This window comes from Arachis ipaensis, chromosome B3, assembly GCF_059453495.1.
Source record: "Arachis ipaensis isolate K30076 ecotype BB chromosome B3, ASM5945349v1, whole genome shotgun sequence".
NCBI classification, from domain to species: Eukaryota; Viridiplantae; Streptophyta; class Magnoliopsida; order Fabales; family Fabaceae; genus Arachis; species Arachis ipaensis.
Genome location: NC_142438.1, coordinates 13964904 through 13982156, shown reverse-complemented (window position 1 = coordinate 13982156; position 17253 = coordinate 13964904). Strand labels below are relative to the sequence as shown.

General features: G+C 38.0%; 1 pseudogene across 1 annotated transcript; it reads right to left on the bottom strand.

The window, feature by feature from the left end:
* Nucleotides 1-43: 43 nt before the first annotated feature.
* Nucleotides 44-3997, bottom strand: LOC107629708 (putative disease resistance RPP13-like protein 1 pseudogene; annotated as a pseudogene). Its single transcript, XR_015907228.1, has one exon. The product of XR_015907228.1 is annotated as a putative disease resistance RPP13-like protein 1 pseudogene (transcript).
* Nucleotides 3998-17253: the final 13256 nt, after the last annotated feature.

Here is a 17253-nt window from a genome sequence, read left to right as displayed (position 1 = left end):
GACACTGATAACACAACCCAAATACCAGTGGCTCATTATTAGAACAATCCAGTTGAAGATCATTGATCTTGTGCTTTTTCTTTTTTTCATTAAATATGAAATTTTATTTACAAGTATAGAAGGATGTTACAAAGAGCATGGTGAACAAGAGATTCTCAATACAAAAGGTATCAACAATAAACAAAAGAATCCATACAAAAAACAATGGTTTTGAATCCCTCATCATATCATATCACACAGCCACAGATCAAAGATGCTAAACAAAGCATTCCAATTAAACAAGCAGCCATAGAACATTGCAGAAAACCAAAAAGTTCCAGTGTTTTGTCCTTCCACATATTGTTTCTTCACACAATGTCTTTGTTGGGAATGTGAGCAATGAGGGGCCAGTAAGCTCCCGTCTCGAATTGGCAGAGAGGAACAAGCAAGGGACAATCTGCAATGATAAGATTTGACAAGGAACCTGGAAGCCCCTGTGAAGGTAGAAACTCAAGCATGCTACAACCTTCAATCACCAAATTTTTAAGAGCAACAAGGTGTTGAAGACCATCATGATTCAAAGATGTGAGGTCTTCAAGTCCCATGATATGAAGATCAGTCAAGCAAGCTGGAAGTAGTCCTTCGTCTGGAAAGGACTCTAAACCAGTTAGCTCCCCTTCAATCCCAAAGTACGAAAGCGATAGCATTTCGTGCAGACCCCACTCTTTCTGGGGTGCTAACTTTTTGCAGTTGCTAATAGAAAGCACTTGAAGATTAGGAGTACGCAACCCTCCATAAGGGAAGAACACTAGGTTGCGGCAATCCTTCAGTTGAATCTTTTCAAGATGGTACAATTCTTCTGTAAACTCATTTGATATACTTAGAGATTCAAGATTTGGACAACCTTGGATGTGAAGGTGACGAAGCCGGCTAAAGGAAGACAATGAAAGAATTATGAGACTGTCACAACTGTCTTCAAGGTGCAAATGCTCAATCATGTGTTCTTCTGGATAAAGCTTTAGATTCCTACACTTGCCTATGTAAAGTGACTCTAACCTTATGGGAAGACCAAGTGCAGGAACATATTTAAGTGATGAACAATTGTATATGGACACTTTGCTTATATGTTCATTCCCTTGCATCATTTCCCTAGGTAGGGACATCAACTCATCACAATCAAATAGCTCTAGTTCTCTTAACATTGGAACCCTTGGAAGGGAATTAATGCTACATTTAGCAATTACTAGTTTGTTCAGAGAACTCAATCTTTGGGGTAAATTTCCTGTTAATTTAGGACAATTTTGAATGTGAAGCTCTTCAAGAGAAGGAAAACACTCTTCAATGTCAATTTGCAACCACTCCTTCCACCTATGCATGTCCTTAAAAGTCAAAACTTCAAGGACTCTAAAGGGTGAATCTGTATTACCATAGAACTCAAGGCCCACTGTTTCTAGCCATGTCATTTTTGCTATTAAGAGGGTCTTAAGAGAGTTTAATTGCCCAAGTGGTGGCAATGTCAAGCAGCTTATGCAACCAATTAGTTGTACAGACACCAAGTTAGAGAATAAAGGGTTACCTAACCATTCTGGAAATGTTCTGCCACCATAGTTTTCAATCTTGAGCCTCTTCAAGTTTTTATGCGGCTGTAGATTATAAAGAACAATTGCTTCGTTGGATAAATTATGGACATCGTTTGTCCATTCGAATACCAAATCATCAATAAATGTCTTCATCATCAAGTTGGCCCCTGAGGCTTCTGTGGCATCAATGACATTCTGCAGATTCACAATTGAAAGTAAACCATGCAGTTGAGACAGAGCTCCTAACTCACTAATCCTTGATCCAGTGCTTTTGCCCACGACAAAGGCAGTAAGATGTCGAAGAAGCTTCAATCTACCAAAATTTGGTGGCATCTCTACTAAAGGAGCACCAGTAACATCAAGATGGTGCAAATCAGTCAAATTCTCCAGATCTTTGGGCAAACTAGTGAGCCGATCACAATGTGCTAACAGGAGTACCTGTAAATTGTACAAACACCCTGTAGAGCTTGGTAACTCTTGAATCCTTGTATAAGAAAGATTCAGATACCGCAAATGCTTCAAGTTTCCTATTGTAGAGGGTAATGTAGAAATCGGATAACTAGACAAAGAGAGCACGCGAATGCGTTCAAACATTGGTATCACACCATTGAAATCATTGTCAGTTAATGAATCAAATTGCCTACTAGAGTTTGAGTCTTTGAATGGTAGAAAGGTCCTCACTTGTGAAAGATACCTCTTAGGCACATCAAGCTTGTCTTTTGAAAATGATAAATGGCGAACCTTATCAGGAATTTTCTGATCACCACCCTCCTCAAAGAAGTGGAAGAACTCGCCTCCCACGTATTGTGCCAAGTCGCTTATCAAATCGTGCATGATGACACACAAGTCATTACCAGTTGGTCGTTGTAGTAATGACCTTGACAATAACTCCTGCAAGTATTGCTCGCCTACACCGTGCATTGTTTTAGTCTTTGATGGTTGCAGAAGGCCCTCAGCCATCCACAAATGGATTAGGTTCACCCTATCAATTTCATACCCCTTAGGGAACACAGAGCAGTAAGCAAAGCAGGCCTTCAAATGCGACGGAAGGAGTTGATAGCTCAATCTTAAGGCCGGCAATATGTTACTCTTCTTAGCATCCAAATCCCACATCTTGCTTTGCAGTATGACATTCCATTCTCTAGCATCCGTTACCAAGTGTAAGAGACTCCCAAGAACTTTTGCAGCAAGGGGAAGACCTTTGCACTTCCTCACTATTTTCTCACCAATCTCCACCAAAGTTGGATCAGCTGTACTCAGGTTTGTACTCCCAAAAGAGCAGTGGGCAAAGACATCCAAACAATCCTCATATGGAAGCGGCGAAAGGAAATAAGTGACGGCAGCACGGATAGTAGTTGCAACGTCTTCATTGCGAGTGGTGACTAGAATAACACTACCGGGAATAGCATGAGAAAAGGCCATCTTGAAGAGCTCCCAATCAGAAAAGCTCACAGACCAAAAATCATCTAAAACCAGCAACAACCTTTGTCTTCTCAACTGGATATTAAGTTCAACCTGAAGTGTGTCCAAGTTATCGCTCATAGACTCACAAACCTTCTTGGTTAAGTGCAGCACATCGGATCCCGCCGAAACTTGAATCCACGATAAAGTGTCGAACATTGGCACTAACCGAGGGTCGTTAAACAAAAGCTGAGACAGAGTGGTCTTGCCAATCCCTGCCATGCCAACAATTGCAACAACACATACTGGATCAACTTGCTCACTCATGGCAGCGAACATGAGACGAATGATTTCGTCTTTTTCATGATCCCTGCCATAGACCTTAGACTGATCTACCATACGAGTTGTCGGAACACACATTAGATCAGCACTTCCTAGTTCCAACTGGGATTGCTTTTCATGACGTTCTCTGAGACCTAGACAATCTTTCTGATCCCTTAAAACTTGAATTCTAATGTTTATCTCATCAAGACTAGAATTCAATTTACTGGTAATGGAGTCCAAGAATTCTCTTACCCATTCCATGGCAGTGTTTGACTTGGATGCCAGATTTAAACGCAATACTTCGGTAGCAATCTGGTCCAAAAGGTCTTGGCCATGGTACACAGTTTCTCTGAGCTCGTCAACCCATATCTTGACATATGGATTGACAATCTGTTTCTCTTCTGCATCTCCAAGGACTGCATTCACGGAGAGCAGCTGCAGCTTTAGCTTCTCTGCCCCGGCGGCAGCTGCCGATGCTGCAATAGTTCTCCGAGAAAACAAGTCCAAGAGCTGACGAGAAGCTAGCCTGTCAATCAAGACTTGCAAAGCGGCAGGGAGAAGAGCGCTCACCAGCACACCCACCATTGTGCCTTCTAACACAAGCAACCACTAACTTCACACGATTCTTGATTAGAGATCCAAACAGAGTAATTGATAACTAGCACCTTTTTTTTTCCACTCTGCGTCTCTGCCTCTAGCTTGAGCCAAATATGGAACACTGCATCAATGGTTGACTTTGGAAGTTTCGTCGTAGGAGAGTCATTATTACATACTAATACTATTAATATGGGCAGTACACGGTGATGGTTGGTAGCTTACTTTTCTGGTCAACGGAGCTTACAAAGTAAGATTTGTTTTAAATTTCTTTTATTCTGTTCTTGCCACAATTTCTTTTTTCTTATTATGGAAAAATTGAATTTCATTATCGAAAGCACAACTACACTAATAACTTTTTTTTTGGTTTATAATTAGAATTTTATATATATATATATATATTTTAGAGAAAGTCTAGGACAAGTACTTTTATTAAAATTTGGCCAGTATTAGATGTAATTTTATACTATTAAACATACTAATAATAACTAATTGATGACTAAAAATCACAAAATTTTTATTAAAATCTGGCCAGTATTAGATGTAATTTTATACTATTAAACATACTAATAATAACTAATTGATGACTAAAAATCACAAAATTTACTAGCTTTTTAGCACTTCTCTATATTTTAAGTCAGATGTGTGTCATTAATAGAGTCATGACTCGACCCGTTTACTCGTAAAAATAGGTGATTCGAGCCCATAAAAATATAACCAGTTCATAAGAGGGTCATTTTGGCATGACTTGGATAATCCGCGAATTAAGTGGATTCGAGTCGGACTTATATTTCTTTACTGGACTCACATTTATGGTCAACTATTACAACTAGGCTAGATACCCAATTACTTTGTCCTTCCACTGTGCCAATAGTAGTTTTTTGTTTTTGATGAAGATATTTCTATTTATCAGAACAAATAATGCTTTTCATTCAAGTATTTTTGTTAATTAAGTCTAATTAAATTAGTCTAACATAATAAAAATTAATTATGACTAATATTATTTTAAATTTTATTATTTAATTTAATTAAACTTAATTTATAAAAATACTTGAATGTGTAATATTCCTGTATTTAAAACTGCGTCCTAACCAAATTCCCTTTTGTATTTATGCAAGACGCTGGAAATCTCAAAGAAGATTGGTGTTAACGTGTTGTTTTTGCATTTTATCTCATTCTCGTTTTTCTAAGACAGATACTGCAAACTTAGGTTCAGACTAACCCGACTGTGTGATAAGCTGCTGCAGCAGAAAAATGTATTTTGCACCAAAATCAATATACAAAATAATTTTTTATAATGGAAACTTATAAATTTCTATAATATACCTATCACACTCCTGAAATTATATTTTAAACCAAAGTAATATTAGAGTAAATGGGCAAAAATTCACATGAAAGAATTTAGGGTGCTGATTCAAAAGTGATTTGGATCCAAAATCTACCAACTGAACTCAACTTTTCATCAAACATGGTTCCAACATTGTTCAGCGACATCAATGTTGTGCTGTTAACAGCAAATCAATTCTGCATAATAAGACAAAACATTTCGAATTGGATCTCCATTTTATTAGGAAAAGAATCAATCAAAACAAATTAAATGTGGTGCACATCCCTTCCACAAAACAAATTGCGGACATCTTCACAAAATCCCTCTATTTCACATCATTTGATTGCTTTAAAACCAAACTCAAGGTAACTTCCGAAGTGAACTTGCATTTGAGGGAGGATAATAGCGTAGAGACTGAACATACAGAGCATAAAGTGCAGAGCTAGTGTTGTTTATACTTAGTAATAACTAAATCAGTTTAGTTTCCTTTTATATACATTCTGTTAAAGTTGGTTATAACAGAATAGTTTCTTTAGGTCAGTCTTGGACTCTATATATAGTGCAGAGTCATAACAGTGTAACACACAATCAATTCATAATATAATACATGCATATTGAGTTACTTCTCTTCCAAGACTTTCATCTTCAATCTTGCATCGTTCAAAAGAATTCGTGAGTTTGGTTGTCACCTCAAAGTGACTTCAGCGGCAAGGAAAGAAGTTCCCATTAAAACAAACTTAGTGGGACTGACTTGGGTGATGTAAGCTGTCTGCTCCTCCACAATTGGATCAAATGAGAAGCTTTTTCCTCTGAAAGAAAAAGTCTTAATGGGAACTGCCTCAAATCCTATCTTGAGAAAGAAAAAAGTGTCTTAATGGGAACTGCCTCAAATCAAGATAACCAAGATGGAGCTCTTGAAATTACAGTGAGCGGCGAAAAGTACCGATGCCTTAGATTCGCCAAGGCAAAGAAATGATGCTTGATGCTCTGCTTAGCAGACCAGAATGGAAAAAAAGTACGTTTTTCACTCCTCACTTCCAAAAGAGAGGGTTAGTCCAGCTAAGAGACTAACATGCAATTCCATGTTAAGTTGTGGTTTATTTGTTCATTATTCGTTGATCAATTTGAAAAGTCATTGGTTGGTCCATATATTTTTATCTGTAAATTTTTAGTATTACAGTTTCACACTGATGAGTTGGTACTTTTTGTAGTGAAAATATATGGTTTCAGTTACATTAAGGACAACTTTGCCAAGTTAAATACAAAGTTTTTATTGCTATCCGGACAATTGTTACGACTTCTGCATTAAAAATATGTAGCTTATGTTTTCTTAATCTTACATAGAATTGAACATAATTTAAATAATTATATTACTTTCCACTTGATTTTATAGTGGAGCAGCATGTTTTTAAAATATGCAACAGGGATTTTTATCAGATAGTAGGAATATTTGCTCTATTCTAATTAAATTAAGATTAAGAATGTGTCCGAATGGTGGATGATGAGTTTGGAAAACTCTAAGACTAATATTTGTGATGACCAAACATTATTATAAATAGCAAAAATTATTAATTCACAAATGCTAAGATTGATTTTTGCTATGCAGATTTTCTTGGGCCGGAAAAATAAAAAGAAATTGTTGCAAGCCCATGTTAAAAGCAACATTCAGCATTTATACAAAATCCCTTAATTCACATGGCTGGATTGGTTGCTAAAATAATTGGGCCAGAACTCAAAAAGATTATCATAAGCTCAAATTCAATTTTGATGAATGTTTCCATGCATGATCCGAATCCAAAATTCATCAGGAAAGCAAATGTTACCAATTGGGCCAGATTAAATTTTGTTGCTACCAAGCCAAATATTATTTTTTTTTTGATGAATGTTTCAAAGCTTGGTCCGAAACCAAGTTAAAAAGAAAGCAAATTGGCTCCATGCTTTCAACGGATTCCACTTCTTCATTAGGGATGAATTTCAAATTTAATTTAAGCATTGGGAACATAAGTAAGTGAGAGAAGATTGATTTGATTGCTATGATGGCTATACACGCCTCTCAGTAAAGGGAAGTAAAAGCAACCTTTACTTGTGTAATGTGTTCATTACATTGAATTGCCTTTTTCCAAGTTGTTTATTCTCTCTCATCTCTTTCTTCTCTTCGGACATTAACCAGGAAATAATGGAAGCCATGGAAGCTACATCTACTCACCGAAAAGAAGATAGAGCATGCATCAAGACCATCGAACTAATGATGGCAAGAAAACATAACAAAAGAAAAGTATGATGTGGCTAAGATCTGCATCACTCTTGGTAAGATTCTGTGATGAGATCTTGGCTTCTTCATACCAAAAATGGTTGATGAAGATTCGGCCAGCAAGGAAGATCTTTGGAGGATGGCTTGTCTTTGATTCTGCTCAACCACCACAGGAAGTAGCTAGAGTGGCGAAGTGATGGTAGAGGCAGAGATTGAAGCAGATGAAGTCATCATCATCATGAAGCATCAAGGGCCAGAAATCCATCTTGGAGAGCAAGCCAAGGATGGAGAGCTCGGATTGATGAAGAGTGATGATCGACCAAGGAAGGACTAGAGGTAATTGCATGTTGGGTTTAGCATGGTTATCTCTTCTCTCTCTGGGTGGCCGAACCGGTTATGTGTGAAGGAAAAGACGTTAAGCTTGGTTTTTGGCTTCAAAAGTGGAGGCTTCTCTCTTCTATAAAAAGAGTGAACAACCACTGTTTAAAGCAAGGAGCTAGAAGTAAGCAGTGAGAGTGCAAGGCATAGGATTCTCAGAGCTACCTAAGTTTACAGATTTTCTTCTCCTTCAATGTATTCTGTTTAGTATTTTTCTGTTTAATTTTGTCATGTCTTGAGTCTCATGGAAAAAGGCAAACAGTGAGGTTTGTATGAAAAAGCCATAGAGCGGAAAAAGGCAGAGAGTTCAAAATTAAAAGAAAAAGCCATAGATGTCTTAGAGTTCCTTTGTTCATCTATGTTGTGTTTCATGATTCTGTGGGAATCCCCTTGTAAGTTGGGTTAGCACTTTACAGTTTGTAATTAGATTGATTATAGTGAAATTCCATCATGTTTGTGATGGAGACTGGATGTAGGCTGCACTGCACTTAGCAGCTGAACCAGGATATATCTGGGTGTAATCTTCTACTCTTCTCTACTACATTTCTGTTTCTACTGCACATGAGCAAAAATAAAAAATATCTCGTGCCAAGTGACGAGACAAAAAGAAAAGTCTCGTGGCTAGGGACGAGACAAAAGAAAAAGTCTCGTGTGAAGTGATGAGCTAAAAACAGAAAAGTCTCCTCTAAGTCCAGCAAGTGTTAGCAAGCAAAAAGGGGGCTAAGATTCAACCCCCCTTCTCTTAGCCACTGAAACCATCAATTGGTATCAGAGCTTGGTCTCAAAGAGATTAAGCTTTGCAGCTTGGAGTAAAGATCCTCATGGCAGAAAACAGTGGCTCAAATGTGGTGTCCTACAATTTGACCGAAGGACAATCAAGCAACAGACCTCCTCTTTTCAATGGGAAAAATTATACCTATTTGAAGGAGAGGATGAAGATATTTGTGCAAGCAGTGGATTACAGACTATGGAAAATCATCTTGGAAGGACCTCAATATCCAACTGTTACAAGTGCCGAAGGAGTTGTTTCTCTTAAACCTGAAGCAAGTTGGACGGATGAAGATAGAAAAAAGGTGGAGTTCAACGCCAAGGCCATCAATCTGCTCAACTGTGCTATCAGTTTTGAGGAGTACCGACGGGCATCAAGATGCACAACGGCAAAGGAAATCTGGGACAAATTGCAAATCACCCATGAAGGAACCACCATTGTAAAGAAGACTCAGACAGACATGTTAAATAGAGAGTATGAAATGTTTGCAATGAAGGAAGGAAAGTCCATTGATGAACTGTTCGAACGGTTCAACGCCATCATTGTTGGCTTAGATGCTCTGGGAATTACACATTCTGAATCTGTGCTAGTGAGAAGAGTGTTGAGATGTCTCACAAAAGAGTGGGAAACAAAAGCTTTAATTGTTTCTGAGAGCAGTAGCTTAGATTCCATGACAGTTGATGATTTGAGAGGAAATCTTCTTGCCTTTGAAAACACCTATTTGAAAAAAGATTCAAAAAAGAAAGGAATTGCTTTTTCTTCTATGACTAACCCTCTGGATGAAGAGTCCAGTGATAACTTCTCTGAACATGAATTTGTGTTGTTTGCCAAAAAATTCAGGAAAATGATGAAGCTTAAAGGCAAAGGCAGCAGCTCAAGGAGAGTGAAGAAAGACCTTAGCAAAGTTACTTGTTACAACTGCAAGGAAATGGGGCATTTCAAATCTGATTGTCCCAAGTTAAAGAAGGAGGAAAAGCCGAAAAGAGGAAAGAAGAAGGGACTGATGGCCTCATGGGAAGATTTGGAAAATGACTCGGATGATGATGATGAGGAATCCGAAACCAAGTCACAACCTTGTCTCATGGCAGATCACATAGATCAGGTAGTCTTTCATAATCCTAACACTGAAGATCTTCATCTTATGATAGACCACCTTTCTGAAAAAATAAGATGTTTTCTGCTGGAAAATCAAGAACTTGAACAACAAATCACCATTCTTAAGGCTGAAAACAGTTTTTTAAAAGAAAAAGTGAGAGAGGCCGAAACTGCTTGTGATCTTGTTGAAGAGAATAAGCAGTTAAGAGCCCAAATCAAGAGCTGTGAAAGTAATCATTCCGTTCTTGCATATGTGGATTGTTTTAAGCAAAATGAAGAGTTGCTTAAAGAGGTTAAAAGACTTAAGGAAGACTTAGCCAAGTTCACCCAAAGTTCTGAAAATCTGAATCAAATCTTGGCTAGTCAAAAACCTATTTATGATAAGGCTGGGTTGGGGTTTTATAAATCTGAAAAATCTCATTTTGAAAACATTGCTTCATCTTCAAATGATACAAGGAATCAAGACCCCACCCACTTTAACAAAACAGCAACTCCAAGATTTTGTAGGCTATGCAATCGACATGGGCACTTTCCTATTCAATATTTTTTTGGTGAAAGAATGGTTGGTGATAAGGTTTATAAAATTGTTTTTTATTACAATGGCTTAGGACATAGAAGATGGTTTAACGTAAAAGGATCCAAAAAGATTTGGATACCTAAGGTCACTTAAGCTTGTTTTGTAGGTGTGCCTAGCATCCAAACGGAAAGAAAATATGTGGTATATGGACAGCGGATGCTCTAGGCATATGACCGGAAAGACAACCTTCTTCATAAAGCTTGATGAATATGATGGAGGACTTGTCACTTTTGGTGATGATGCAAAAGGAAAAATAGTGGCTGTTGGGAAAGTTGGTAAAAATTTTTCTTCTCGTATAAATGATGTTCTCCTTGTACATGGCTTGAAACATAATTTGCTTAGTGTTAGTCAACTGTGTGATTTGGGTTTTAAAGTTGTTTTTAAGAAGTTTGTCTGTTTGGTTGTGTGTGAGAAAACTGGAGATATTTTATTGGAGGCCAAAAGGTGTAACAATGTGTATGGATTAACTCTTGAGGATTTAAAGGAACAAAATGTAACATGCTTTACATCTCTTGAATCTGAAAAATGGCTTTGGCATAGAAAGTTGGGTCATGCTAGCATGTACCAAATTTCTAAGCTAGTCAAAAAGAATTTGGTTAGAGGAATTCCAAACATCAAGTTTGATAAGGATCTTACTTGTGATGCTTGCCAATTGGGCAAACAAGTAAAATCCTCTTTTAAATCAAAAGATGGAATCTCAACCAAAAGGCCATTAGAGATGTTACATATTGATCTTTTTGGTCCTACTAGAACTTAAAGTTTAGGAGGTAAACACTATGGTCTTGTGGTGGTAGATGATTACTCTAGATTTGGTTGAGTACTTTTCCTTGCTCATAAGAATGATGCCTTTCATGCTTTTTCCACCCTTTGCAAGAAAATTCAAAATGAAAAGGATTTGAAAATTGCCCATTTGAGAAGTGATCATAGAAGAGAATTTGAAAATCAAGACTTTGAAAAATTCTGTGATGACTTAGGGATTTCTCATAATTTTTCATGCCCTAGAACCCCCCAACAAAATGGAGTGGTTGAAAGAAGGAATAGAAGCCTTCAAGAAATGACTAGAGCTATGTTATGTGAGAGTGAAACTTTTAAATTCTTATGGGCTGAGGCTGTGAACACAGCATGTTATATTTTGAATAGAACAATCATTAGAAAAGGGTTAAAGAAAATGCCTTATGAGCTATGGAAAGGAACCCCTCCAAATCTTAAGTATTTTCATGTTTTTGGATGCAAATGCTTTGTGCTCAACAATAAGAAAAACCTTGGAAAATTTGATCCAAAATCCTATGAAGGAATGTTTGTTGGATATTCCACCACAAGCAAGGCCTATAGAGTTTATCTCAAAGAACATAGAACCATAGAGGAATCCATACATGTTACTTTTTGTGATTCTAACTTAATTCCCAGTATTGTGAAGGATAATGATTCAGATTGTGAAGAGGCTGGAACCAATCAAGAAAATCCCAAATCTGTGCAAAATGAAGAATCTGTCAGCCCGGTTTTGTCTCGTCAGTTTGGAGGAGACATTTCCATTTTGTCTCCTGAGTAGGCACGAGCAACTGAAACAGTGAGACCACCAGAAGTTCATCAAAGCTCTACACCTGTCCGAAAACCTAGAGAATGGAAGTCTATGAGGGGTTATCCTCATGACTTCATCATTGGTGATCCCTCTCATGGTGTAACAACAAGATCCTTCATCAAAAGGCAAACGGAACCTAGCAACCTCGCTCTCTTGTCACAAATGGAGCCCAACAATGTCAAACAAGCTCTTGAAGATCCATCATGGGTCAAGACCATGCAAGATGATCTTGCTCAATTTGACAAGAATGAGGTTTGGACATTAGTACCTCATCCGGATGGTAAGAAGGTAACGGGTACTAAGTGGGTATTTAAAAATAAGCTTGGTGAGGATGGACAAGTTGTTCGTAATAAGGCTAGATTAGTGGCCCAAGGTTACGATCAAGAAGAGGGTATAGATTTTGATGAGTCTTTTGCTCCCGTAGCTAGATTGGAAGCAATTAGATTGCTTCTTGCCTATGCCGCCCATAAAGGTTTCAAAATGTTTCAAATGGATGTTAAATGTGCTTTCCTTAATGGCTTTATTGATAGAGAAGTGTATGTGGCACAACCCCCCGGTTTTGAGCATAAAGAATTTCCAAATCATGTTTTCAAACTAACTAAGGCCCTTTATGGTCTTAGACAAGCTCCAAGAGCTTGGTATGAAAGGTTAAGTGCCTTCTTGTTGGAAAATCAATTTCAAATGGGTACCACCGACACTACTTTATTTATTAAAGCAGCTAATGATGATATACTCCTTGTTCAAGTTTATGTTGATGACATTGTATTTGGATCGGCCAACATTTTCTTGTGTGAAGAGTTTGGAAAACTCATGACTAGTGAGTTTGAGATGAGTTTAATGGGAGAGCTTACTTTCTTTCTTGGCCTCCAAATTAAACAAACTCCTAGTGGCACCTTCATTTACCAAGGAAAGTATGCAAAAGAGCTTATCAAAAAGTTTGGCCTAGAAAACTCCAAATCAATGGGAACTCCAATGCATCCTAATACAAAACTTGAAAAGGATGATGAGGGTCAAGATGTGGATGAAACAAGGTATAGAGGAATGATAGGTTCTCTTATGTACCTTACTTCCTCTAGACCGGATATAGTCCAAAGTGTGGGTGTATGTTCAAGGTTTCAATCTCATCCAAAAGAATCCCATCTTACGGCTGTTAAGCACATCATTAGATACATCAAGGGAACTTGTGATTATGGCTTGTGGTATCCTAAATCTGATGACTTTTGTGCAGTAGGGTTTTGTGATGCAGATTATGCGGGAGATAGAGTGGATAGAAGGAGCACCTCCGGCGTGTGTTGCTTCCTTGGAAGCTCACTCAACATGTGGTCAAGCAAGAAGCAAGCCACAGTGGCTCTATCCACAGCTGAAGCTGAATATATTTCTGCATCTGCATGCTGTTCACAATTAATTTGGTTAAAAACACAATTGGAAGATTACAAATTAAAAATCAATAGTATACCTTTATTTTGTGATAATATGAGTGCTATAAACATTTCAAAAAATCCGGTTCTGCACTCAAGAACCAAGCACATTGAGATAAAATATCATTTTATCAGGAAATATGTGCAAAAGGGTACTATTGATATTCAATTTATAAAATCTGAAGACCAAATTGCTGATATTTTTACAAAACCCTTCTGTGAAGACAGATTCTGTGCCCTGAGAAAAAGTTTGGGAATGTTTGATTTATGTTTCATTGATAAATTGTGAAAAGTTGATTCTATTCAGTTTTGTCTCGTAGGTTTGGACGAGATAAAATTAGAAGCGTTGGAAGGGCTGTGATCAAGGGGGAGACAGTGTCTAAAAGAAAATTCTCATGGGCCCCACCTAATTTTCTTGACCCCACTTTGCCGTTGTGGTAGTTATCTCTCTATGCAAATAAAAATCTTTTTCCTGTGTCATCATATCTTTTTGGAAGTGGTTATTGTCAAATCAAATCCCTCTCTCCATCTAATCCCTTGATTTAAGGCAACAACTTTTCAGATTTTAGATTTCAAAATAAAAAAGGGGAAATCATTTTTGGGTAATAACTACACCATAATGGTCATTAACCGTCCACTAATGGTCATTACTTCCACCAAATTCTCTCTCCAGTCCTCATTTAATGTGTCTCTCACCTTCCTTCTCCCCCACTCAATTCGGTTACTTCACCTTTCATATTCCACTCTTCCATCACCATGAAAAAGAAAACCGCGCCAAGAAAGAGCGAAAGAATCCTTCTCTCCCAAAAATCATCAACCCCTCAAACCCACACTCATATTCACATACATTCTACTTCTTCATCTTCTCCTTCACCCCCAACCAAGCACACCAAAGCCATGAGAAGAAAAGTTGTGGCACAAAAGAGCTCTGGAAGAAGAAGAAGCGGGAAAAATAAGGAGCCCCGCATTGAGGAAGAGGAAGAATCTCATACTTCTCCCATTCATTCACCACCATCTTCACCACCAAAGAGAACTACCCCCGGAAAAAGTTCACAGAAGACCAAGGGGTTTGCACTAAATGACACCACCGAACCTCCAAATTTGGAATCCTTGGATTTCAGAAACAAGTATGGCAAGACTCACTCCCACTTTGATCCGAGCAGATTCAACTCTTGTACCTCTTTTGAGTTTCACAATGAGGTTATGGAAAAACGTCATTTGTGCGCAACCTACCTTGTCAGTCTCGACACTCTCACCAACAAAGGCATCAACATCTCCTCTATGTTCGAACTCCTCAACTGGAAGCCACTTCTTCTCATCCAGAAACCAGTCTATCCTGGCCTAGTCCGAGAGTTCTACACCAATATGCGACTCATTGACGGCACTCTTCATTCCTATGTCAAAAGGGTTCAAATAACCCTTGATTTTGAGACCATTGGAGCGGCCCTGGGCTTCAAGGATGAAGGACCGCGAGCGTACATGGTAGACAAATGGGATACACAAGTCGGCGTTTCATACAAAACGGTTCTTCAGCACATTTGCGAGAATCTTTCTGGCTTGCATGGAACGATTCCAACTCACAAAGCTCTAGGACTAGTCAACTCTCTGTTTCACCGAATCATCACCCATATTCTGACTCCCCAAAGCGGCTCACACAACCGAGTAACATTTTCTGACTGTCTCATATTATTTGCTTTGGTTACCTCTACTCCGATATCCTTTGGCTATATTATGATTAGGCATATGTGGGATTCTGTTAGAAGCACCAAAAAGGCTAACCTGCCTTATGGTATGTTTTTAACTAGAATTTTTGAATACTTTAAAGTTGATCTGTTGAATGAGGCAGTAGAAAACAAAGTATCCTCAATCAGAGGAGGAGGAGCGACTAAGGGAACCAAATGGGGCAAATCTGTTGCATCGGATAGTGACAATGAGACCAGGCCAGAGTCTTCCAAAACGGTCAAATCCCTCAAAGAGATTTTGGGTGAATTCTCAAACATGGCAGAAATGATGGTTCAATCTCACAAAGAGGCTCGCAAGCAAGCTCTTGAGAGCGAGAAAGCTTGGAAAAATTGCAAAGAAAGGATCGGCTTCCCTTGGTAAGAATAAGCATATATCAAGGGGGAGCCATGTGACATTTTGAAAGGGGAGAAATTCAAATCTTCAAAGGGAGTACTCATACTCAATGTTTATATTTCTTTCCATTTCAATTTTAATAATGTTTGTCATCAAGGAAGAGATTGATGAGTTTGGAAAACTCTAAGACTAATATTTGTGATGACCAAACATTATTATAAATAGCAAAAATTATTAATTCACAAATGCTAAGATTGATTTTTGCTATGCAGATTTTCTTGGGCCGGAAAAATAAAAAGAAATTGTTGCAAGCCCATGTTAAAAGCAACATTCAGCATTTATACAAAATCCCTTAATTCACATGGCTGGATTGGTTGCTAAAATAATTGGGCCAGAACTCAAAAAGATTATCATAAGCTCAAATTCAATTTTGATGAATGTTTCCATGCATGATCCGAATCCAAAATTCATCAGGAAAGCAAATGTTACCAATTGGGCCAGATTAAATTTTGTTGCTACCAAGCCAAATATTATTTTTTTTGATGAATGTTTCAAAGCTTGGTCCGAAACCAAGTTAAAAAGAAAGCAAATTGGCTCCATGCTTTCAACGGATTCCACTTCTTCATTAGGGATGAATTTCAAATTTAATTTAAGCATTGGGAACATAAGTAAGTGAGAGAAGATTGATTTGATTGCTATGATGGCTATACACGCCTCTCAGTAAAGGGAAGTAAAAGCAACCTTTACTTATGTAATGTGTTCATTACATTGAATTGCTTTTTTCCAAGTTGTTTATTCTCTCTCATCTCTTTCTTCTCTTCGGACATTAACCAGGAAATAATGGAAGCCATGGAAGCTACATCTACTCACCGAAAAGAAGATAGAGCATGCATCAAGACCATCGAACTAATGATGGCAAGAAAACATAACAAAAGAAAAGTATGATGTGGCTAAGATCTGCATCACTCTTGGTAAGATTCTGTGATGAGATCTTGGCTTCTTCATACCAAAAATGGTTGATGAAGATTCGGCCAGCAAGGAAGATCTTTGGAGGATGGCTTGTCTTTGATTCTGCTCAACCACCACAGGAAGTAGCTAGAGTGGCGAAGTGATGGTAGAGGCAGAGATTGAAGCAGATGAAGTCATCATCATCATGAAGCATCAAGGGCCAGAAATCCATCTTGGAGAGCAAGCCAAGGATGGAGAGCTCGGATTGATGAAGAGTGATGATCGACCAAGGAAGGACTAGAGGTAATTGCATGTTGGGTTTAGCATGGTTATCTCTTCTCTCTCTGGGTGGCCGAACCGGTTATGTGTGAAGGAAAAGACGTTAAGCTTGGTTTTTGGCTTCAAAAGTGGAGGCTTCTCTCTTCTATAAAAAGAGTGAACAACCACTGTTTAAAGCAATGAGCTAGAAGTAAGCAGTAAGAGTGCAAGGCATAGGATTCTCAGAGCTACCTAAGTTTACAGATTTTCTTCTCCTTTAATGTATTCTGTTTAGTATTTTTCTGTTTAATTTTGTCATGTCTTGAGTCTCATGGAAAAAGGCAAACAGTGAGGTTTGTATGAAAAAGCCATAGAGCGGAAAAAGGCAGAGAGTTCAAAATTAAAAGAAAAAGCCATAGATGTCTTAGAGTTCCTTTGTTCATCTATGTTGTGTTTCATGATTCTGTGGGAATCCCCTTGTAAGTTGGGTTAGCACTTTACAGTTTGTAATTAGATTGATTATAGTGAAATTCCATCATGTTTGTGATGGAGACTGGATGTAGGCTGCACTGCACTTAGCAACTGAACCAGGATATATCTGGGTGTAATCTTCTACTCTTCTCTACTACATTTCTGTTTCTACTGCACATGAGCAAAAATAAAAAATATCTCGTGCCAAGTGACGAGACAAAAAGAAAA